At 37.5% G+C, this 9786-nt stretch overlaps 1 pseudogene; it reads left to right on the top strand.

Moving 5' to 3' along the window:
- Window positions 1–262: 262 nt before the first annotated feature.
- On the top strand, window positions 263–1750 carry LOC115931096 (NADH-ubiquinone oxidoreductase chain 5-like; annotated as a pseudogene).
- The last annotated feature ends 8036 nt before the right edge of the window (window positions 1751–9786 follow it).

Here is a 9786-nt window from a genome sequence, read left to right as displayed (position 1 = left end):
TTGCACCTATTTTCCTATTATCCTTAAACTCTAAAATTATTGTGGGATTTGCCTGCTGTAAATATAGTTTAACCAAAACATTAGACTATGAATCTAACAATAGAAGCCCACAACTTCTTATCTACCAAGAAAGTATGCAAGAACTGCTAAGTCATGCCCCTGTGTCTCACAACATTGCTTTCTCAACTTTTAAAGGATAAGAGTTATCCATTGGTCTCAGGAACCAAAAACATTGGTGCAACTCCAAATAAAAGTAATAAACATGTACTTTTCCACTACTATAACAATCCTAATTCCCTTAATCTTACCAATTATTATTACCTTAGCCAACTCCTGCAAAAAAGATTCATACCCATACTATGTAAAAATATCTATTGCGTGCGCCTTCATCGTTAGCCTCATCCCTGCGGCAATATTTATATATACAGACCAACAAGTAATTATCTCAAACTGACATTGAATAACAATCCAAACTCTTAAACTCTCACTAAGCTTCAAACTAGATTACTTCTCCACAATATTTCTCCCAGTAGCACTATTTGTTACTTGATCTATTGTAGAATTCTCAATATGATAAACTCAGACCCTAACATTAATCAATTTTTCCAATACCTACTCATTTTCCTCATCACAATATTAATTCTAGTTACTGCCAATAACCTCTTTCAACTTTTTATCGTATGATAAGATATAGGAATCATGTCCTTCTTATTAATTGGCTGATGATATGGCCAAGGAGATGCTAATACAGCAACCCTCCAAGCGGTTCTGTATAATCACATCGGTGACATTGGCTTCATTTTAGCTCTAGCATGATTCCTCTTGTCCTCCCACACATGGGAGCTTCAACAGGCGTTTATTATAGATTCTGCCTCCAATTCCCTTCTGTTAATTAGTCTTCTCCTAGCAGCAGTAGGAAAGTCAGCTCAATTCGGCCTTCATCCCTGACTTCCTTCCACCATGGAAGGCCCAACCCCACTCTCAGCCCTAATCCACTCCAGCACTATAGTGTAGCAGGAGTTTCCCTGCTCATCCGCTTCTACCCTTTAATAGAAAATAAACTATTAGTGCAAACCTTGACATTATGCTTAGGGGCTATGACCACCTTATTTACAGCAATCTGTGCTCCAACACAAAATGGCATCAAAAAAATCGTAGCGTTCTCCACCTCAAGCCAACTAGGCCTTATAATAGTCACAATTGGCATTAATCAACCATACCTAGCATTTCTTCACATCTGCACCCATGCCTTTTTTTTTAAAGCTGTATTATTTATATGTTCAGGATCCATGATCCATAACCTCAATGATGAACAAGACATCCGAAAAACAGGAGATCTATTCAAGACTTTACTCCTCACTTCTTCCTCCCTAATTATTGGTAGCCTCACACTTACAGGTATGCCTTTCCTCACAGGCTTTTATTCTAAAGATCTTATTATCAAAACCGCAAACACATCATATACCAACGGCTGAGCCCTCTGTATTACTCTTATTGCAAACTCCCTAGCAGCTGTCTATAGTATCCGAATTATTTTCTTCGCTCTGATAGGACAACCCCGCTTTACAAACCTGATCATTAGTAACGAAAATAACCCCTTCCTAATTAACTCAGTTAAATGCCTGATAATTGGCGTGTCTTCGCTGGATTCCTTGTCACCAACAGTATTATTCCTACTTCATTCCCCCAGACAATTTTACCGCATCGCCTAAAACTGACAGCACTAGGTGTAAGTACCCAAATAAATTGAAAACTCTATTAACCCCACGAAAGCCCCACAAAAGTTCAACACAATACGACAACCTGCAGTACCACTAACAACCCTAAACCCCCACAAATAGGAGAAGATTTCAAAGAAAAACCTGCAAACCCTATAACCAAAAGAATACTGAATGAAAATAAAGCATATGCCATTATTCCTACATGGACTATAATGATGACTGATGGCATGAAAAACCGTCATTGCACTTCAACTATAAGAACACTAATGACCAAAATACACAAAACGCACCCACTAATAAAAATTATTAACCATTCATTCATTGATTTCCCCACACCATCCAACATTTCCACATGATGAAACTTCAGCTCACTTCTTGGTGCCTGCCTGATTCTCCAGATTATCACGGGATTATTTCTAGCCATACACTATACATCAGATACCTCAACTGCTTTCTCTTCAGTCGCCCACATCAGCTCAGATGTAAATTATGGCCGAATAATCTGCATTTTCATGCTAACAACACCTCAATATTCTTCATCTGCCTCTTCCTACACATTGGCCGAGGCTTATACTACGGGTCATTTATATTTCTAGAAACCTGAAATATTGGTATTATCCTCCTACTTACCACCATAGCAACAGCATTTCTAAGCTACGTACTTCCATGAGGCCAAATATTATTCTGAGGTGCTACAGTAATTACAAACCTAATATCAGCCATTTCATATATTGGAACTCCTTCTACAATGAATCTGAGGTGGATTCTCAGTTGACAAAGCCACCGTTACACGATTTTTCACCTTCCATTTCATCATTACAGCTCTAGCAACTGTTTACCATTTATTCTTACATGAAACAGGATCTAACAACCCTTCAGGAGTCTCATCAGACCCAGACAAAATGACTTTCCACCCCTACTGCACGATCAAAGATATTCTAGGTTTAATTTTTCTCCTCCTCCTCCTAATAATTCTAACACTATTTTCACCTGACCTTCTAAGCGACCCAGATAATTACACTTTGGCCAGCCCACTAAATATTCCACCCCACATTAAGCCAGAGTGATATTTTTTGTTTGCATATGCAATTCTACGATCCATCCCTAACAAACCAGGAGGTGTACTAGCCCTTATATCCTCCTTTCTCATTCCAGCAATTATCCCATACTTCATACGTCTAAACAATAAAGCATAATATTCCGTCCATTAAGTCAATGCCTATTCTGAATCTTAATAGCTGACCTGCTCACACTTACGTGAATCGGAGGACAGCCAGTCTACTACCCTTTCATTATTATTGGACAAACAGCATCCATTGTGTATTTCTCCACTCTCCTCACCCTTATGCCACTCACTGCCCTCATGGAAAATAAGCTATTTAAATTAAGCTACCCTTGTAGTATAATTCAATACTCTGGTCTTGTAAACCAGAAATGGAGAATTCCCTTCCCAGGACAACTCAGGCAAAAAGCATTCCCACTTCACCGTCAACACCCAAAACTGAAATTCTGATTAAACTATTCCATGTACTTTTCTCAGCACACATTTTAACTACCATGTCAGTATTAATAAACTAGCACTAATACATTAGTGCTTCTACGTACTTCGTGCATTACTGTTAGTCCCCAAGAATAATATATTGTACTATATATGCTTAATCGCACATAGTACATTCATATATTAAAGTACATAAAAAGTTAGCCCACATACATATAAGCACGTATCAAAATTTCTTAATCAACTATAGAACATATACTATTATTAACTGTACAATAAAATCTATCCAACACGAATATTCACCCATATGGAAAACCCTTAATATTACATAGGAATATTACTCCACGATATGATTTGCAATATCCAGGAGGGAAGAGGGGGTGTTATTACTCCTCATATCAGGGGAGGTGTTCACCCACCCACAATATGGTTCGTAATATCCAGAGGGGGAGGTGGAGTGATATTACTCCCTGTATCGCAGGAAGGTGATCAATGCCCCACGATATGGTTTGTAATATCCAGGGGGGAGGGGGGATGATATTACTCCCCATATTGCAGGGGGTGTGATATGTTTCATAATGTCCAGGGGTGGGGAGAGGAGGGTGATATTACTGTCTACATCGTGGGGGGTGTGATATGGTTTGAAATATCCAGGGAGGGAGAGGGGGGTGATATTACTCCCCACTTCGCAGAAAGTCTTCACCCCTCTGCGATGTGGTTGCTAATATCTGAGGTGGGGAGAGGGCGGTGATATTACTCCCCATATCGCGGGGCGTGTTGACGCCACTGCAATGTGGTTTGTAATATACAGGGGGGAAGGGGGGGTGATATTACTCCATATATCACGGGGAGTGTGATATGGTTCGTAATATCCAGGGGAAGAGAGGGTGATATTACTCCCCATATCGATGGGGGTGTAAATCCCCCTGTGATATGGTTTGTAATATCCAAAGGGGGATAGGGTGATATTACTTTCCCTATGGAGGGCTTGTACAATTCCCCATGATATGGTTCGTAATATCCAGGAGGAAAGAGTGTAATATTACTCCTTATATCGCACGGGATGTGTGATATGGTTCGTAATATTCAGGGAGGGAGAGGGTGATATTACTCCCCATATAGCAGGGGGCATATACCGTCTTGTGATGTTCATAGTATCCAGGATGAGAGATGATAATATTACTCCCCATATTGCCGGGAATGTACAACGTCTTGAGATATGGTTTTTAATATCCAAAGGGGGAGGGGATGATATTTCTTATCGTAGCGCAGGGTGTACACTTTCATGTGATATGGTTCATAATATCCAGGGTTATCAAATTTAGCCCACATACATATAAGCATGTATCAAAATTTCTTAACTATAGAACATATACTATTATTAACTGTACAATAAAATCTAGCCAACACGAATATTCACCCATGTGAAAAATCCTTAATATTATGGGGAGTGATATGAGTTGCTACTCATACCATAGGGGTTGTACCCCCCTCGCAATATTGTCCGTAATATTCAGGAAGGAAGAGGATGATGTTACTCTCCATATCGCAGTAGGTGTACAGTCCCCTGCAATATTGTCTGTAATATCCAGGGTAGAAGAATGTATTGCAGAATGTATACACCCCCTTGTGACATATTTCATAATACCCAGGGGTGAAGAGGATGATATTACTCCCCATACTGCAGGGGATATACACCCCCCTGTGCTATTGTTCATAACATCCAGGGAGGGAGAGGATGATATTACACCCAATATAGCAGAAAGTATACACCTTGCTGTGATATATTTCATAATATCCAGAGGTGAAGAGAATGATATTACTCCCCATATCACAGAGGGTGTACACTCTTCTGTGTTATTTTTCATAATATCAAGGGAGAAAGAGGATAATATTACTCCCAATATCGCAGGGGATGTACACCCCCCTGTGATATTGTTTGTAAAATCCAGGAAGGGAGAAGGTTATATTATTCCCCATATTGCAGTAGTAGTGATATTGTTCATAATATCCAGGGGGTGAGTGGATGATATTACTCTACATATCGCAGGGGATGTACACCCCTAGCGATATTATCCATAGTATCCAGGTGAAAAAAGGATAATGTTACTCCCCATTTCGCAGGGGGTGTCTGCGATGTAGTCCCTAATAGCCAGCATAGCCAGCAAGGAAAAGGATGATGTTACTCCCCATATCGCAGGGAAATACTATTCTCCTAATATCACAGTGGGTGTACATACCATGTTTACAACCAGAAATATTATTTGTAATATTCTGGGGAGATATTACTCTCCTAATAACACAGGGGGTGTACACTATGTGTGTACACCTTGGGATTTTATTCATAATGTCCTGAGGAAATACCCTGAGGAAATTCGTAATATCATGTGTTCACTCACTGTGATATTATTCATAATATCTGAGAGAGATATTACTGCTAATATCACAGTGGGTGTACACCATGTGTGTACATCCTGTGATATTAGGAGTAAAATCCTAGGGAGATATTACTCCTAATATCACAGTAAATGTACATCATGTGTGTACACCCTGTGATATTATTTGTAATATCCTAGGGAGATATTACTCCTAATAGGACAGTAGGTGTACACTTTGTGATATTATTTATAATATTCTAGAAAGATATTACTCCTAATATCAAAGTGGGTATACAATGTGTGATATTATTCATAATATCCTAATGAGGTATTACTCCTAATATCACAGTGGGTGTACACCATGTGTTTACACCCTGTGATATTACTGGTAACATCCTAGGGTGATATTACTCCTAATATCACAGTGTGTGTACAACACGTGTGTACACACAGCGATATTATTTATAATATACTAGGAAGATATTACTCCTAATAGCACAGTAAATGTACGTCATGTGTGTACACCCTGTGATATTATTTGTAATATCCTAGGGAGATATTACTCCTACTAGCACAGTATGTGTACACCATGTATGTACACTCTGCAATATAATTCATAATATCCTCCAAAGATATTACTCCAAATATCACAGTGGGTGCACACCCTGTGATAATATTTGTAATATCCTAGGGAGATATTACTCCTAATTTCTCAGTGGGTGTACACCCTGTGATATTATTCATAGTATTCATAATATATGATGATATATTACTTCTAATATCACCATGAGTGTATACCCTGTGATATTATTCATAATATCCTCAGGAGATATTACTTTTATTATCACAGTGGGTGTACACCATGTGTGTATGCTCTGTGATATTATTCATGATATCCTGTGGAGATATTACTCTAAATATAAAAGTAAGTGTACACAGTGTGTATGTACAGTCTGTGATATTATTTGTAATATCCTTGGGAGATATTTCTTTTAATATCACAATGGGTGTACACCATGTGTGTACACTCTGCGATATAATTCATAATATCCTCCAAAGATATTACTCCAAATATCACAGTGGGTGTGCACACTGTGATATCACTTGTAATATCGTCGGGAGATGATATCACTTGTAATATCGTCGGGAGATGATATCACTTGTAATATCGTCGGGAGATGATATCACTTGTAATATCGTCGGGAGATGATATCACTTGTAATATCGTCGGGAGATGATATCACTTGTAATATCGTCGGGAGATGATATCACTTGTAATATCGTCGGGAGATGATATCACTTGTAATATCGTCGGGAGATGATATCACTTGTAATATCGTCGGGAGATGATATCACTTGTAATATCGTCGGGAGATGATATTACTCCTAATATCATAGTGAGTGTACACTATGTGTGCAAAGCCTGTGATATTATCGATAATATCCTCAGGAGATATTACTTCTAATATCACAATGAGTGTACACCCTGTGATATTCTTCATAGTATCCTAAGGAGATATTACCCCTAATATCACAGTGGATGTACACCATATTTGTACACTCTTTAATATTATTCATAATATCCTCAGAAGATATTACTTTTAATGTTACAGTGGGTGTACACACATTGTGTACACCCTGTGATATTATTTGTAATATCCTAGGGTGATATTACTCTTAATATCAAAGTGGGTGTACAACATGTGTGTACACCCTGTGATATTATTTGTAATATCCTAGGGAGATATTACTCCTAATAGGACAGTAGGTGTACACTTTGTGATACTATTTATAATATTCTAGAAAGATATTACTCCTAATATCAAAGTGGGTGTACAATGTGTGATATTATTCATAATATCCTAACGAGATATTACTCCTAATATCCCAGTGGGTGTACACCATGTGTTTACACCCTGTGATATTACTGGTAACATCCTAGGGTGATATAACTCCTAATATCACAGTGTGTGTACAACACGTGTGTACACCCAGCGATATTATTTCTAATATACTAGGAAGATATTACTCCTAATAGCACAGTTGGTGTACATCCTGTGATATTATTCATAATATCCTAGGCAGATATTACTCCTAATATCACAGTGGGTTTACACCATGTGTGAACACCCTGTGATATTATTAATAATATCCTAGGGAGATATTACTCCTAATATTACAGTATGTGGACAGCCTGTGATAATATTATTTGTATTGTCCTAGGGAGCTATTACTCCTAGTATCATGGTGGGTGTACATTCTTTGATATTATTCATAATATCTTAGGCAGATGTTAATCCTAATATCACACAGGGTATACACCCTCTGTGATATTATTTGTAATATCCTAGGGAAATGTTATCATCATATCTTGGGCAGATATTACTCCTAATATTACAGTAGATGTACAGCCTGTGATATTATTCGTGATATCTCAGGGATATATAATTTCTATGATCACAGTGAGTGTACATTCTGTGATATAATTTGTTATACCTTAGAAAGGTATTACTCATAATATTACATTGGGTGTAAACCTGTGATATTATTCATGGTATCTTAGAGGGATATTACTTTTAACATCATAGTGAGTGTACACCCTTTTACATTACTTGTGATATCTTAGGGAGATATTACTATGAATATCACAGTGCGTGTACACCCCATCATATTATTCGTGCTATCTTAGGAAGATATTACTCCTAATATCACAGGGGGTGTACACCCTTTGAAAAGATTCGTGATATCTTAAGGATATATTGCTGCTAATACCATGATGGGTTTAATCCCTGTGATATTATTCTTGATATCTGAGGGAGATATTACACTTAATATCACTGTGGGTGTACACCTAGTGATATTATTTGTGATACCTTTGGCACATATTACTTTGAATTTCACAGTGGGTGTACACCTTGTAATATTGTTCGTAATATCTTAGAGAGATATTACGCCTAATATCACAGTGGATGTTTACCCTGTAATATTCATGATATCTTAGAGATATATTATGACTAATATCACAGTAGGTGTACGCCATGTGTGTACACCCTGTAATACCATTCATAATATCTTAGGAAAATATTACTCCTAATATCACAGTGAGTGTACATTATCACCGTGTGATATTATTCATAACGTCTTAGGGAGATTATACTCCTACTATCGCAGTGGGTGAACACAATGTGTGTACACCATGTGATATTATTCATAATATCTTAGGGATGTATTTCTCCTAATATCATAGTGGGTGAACACCATGTGTGTACACCAGTGATATTATTCGTAGTATCTTAGGGAGATATTACACCTCATATCACAGTGGGTGTACACCCTGTGATATTATTCATAGTAGCTTAGAGAGATATTACTACTCATGTCATAGTGGGTGTACACCCTATGATATTATTCATAGTATCATGGAGGGATATTACTCCTAATATCAAAGTGGGTGTACACCCTGTGTCCATTATTCATAGTGTCTTAGGGAGATATTACTTCTAATATCACAGTGGGTGTACACCTTGTGATATTATTTGTAGTATCTTAGGGAGATATTACTCCTAATATCACAGTGCATGTACACCCTGTGATATTATTCATAGTACATTAGGGAGATATTACTCCTAATATTACAGTGCGTATACACCCTGTGATAGTATTCATAGTACCTTAGAAAGATATTATTCTTAATATCACAGTCGGTAGACAGCCTGTGATATTATTCATAGTATCTTAGAAAGATATTACTCCTAATATCACTGTGGGTGTACAGCCTGTTATATTATTCCTAGCATCTAAGGGAGAAAGTACTTGTAATATCACAGTGGGTGTGCAGCCTGGGATATTATTTGTAGTATCTAAGAAAGATATTACTCCTTATATCACAATGGCTGTACACCCTGTGTTATTATTTGTAATATCCTAGGGAGATATTACTCTTCATATCACAGTGGGTGTACACCCTGTGATATTATTCATAATATTATTACGAATATTAGGGTAATATTAGTAATATCCTAAGGAGATATTACTCCTGATTTCACAGTAGGTGTACACCCTGTGATATTATTTGTTGTATCTAAGAAAGATATTACTCCTAATATCACAGTGACTGTATACCCTTTGACATTACTTGTAATATTTTAGGTAGATATTACTCCTAATATCACAGTGGGTGTACACCACT

The sequence above is a fragment of the Gorilla gorilla genome, chromosome 18 (genome assembly GCF_029281585.2).
Source record: "Gorilla gorilla gorilla isolate KB3781 chromosome 18, NHGRI_mGorGor1-v2.1_pri, whole genome shotgun sequence".
Lineage (NCBI taxonomy): Eukaryota > Metazoa > Chordata > Mammalia > Primates > Hominidae > Gorilla > Gorilla gorilla.
Note: the sequence above shows the minus strand (reverse complement) of the source record. Positions and strands in the feature narration are given on the sequence as shown.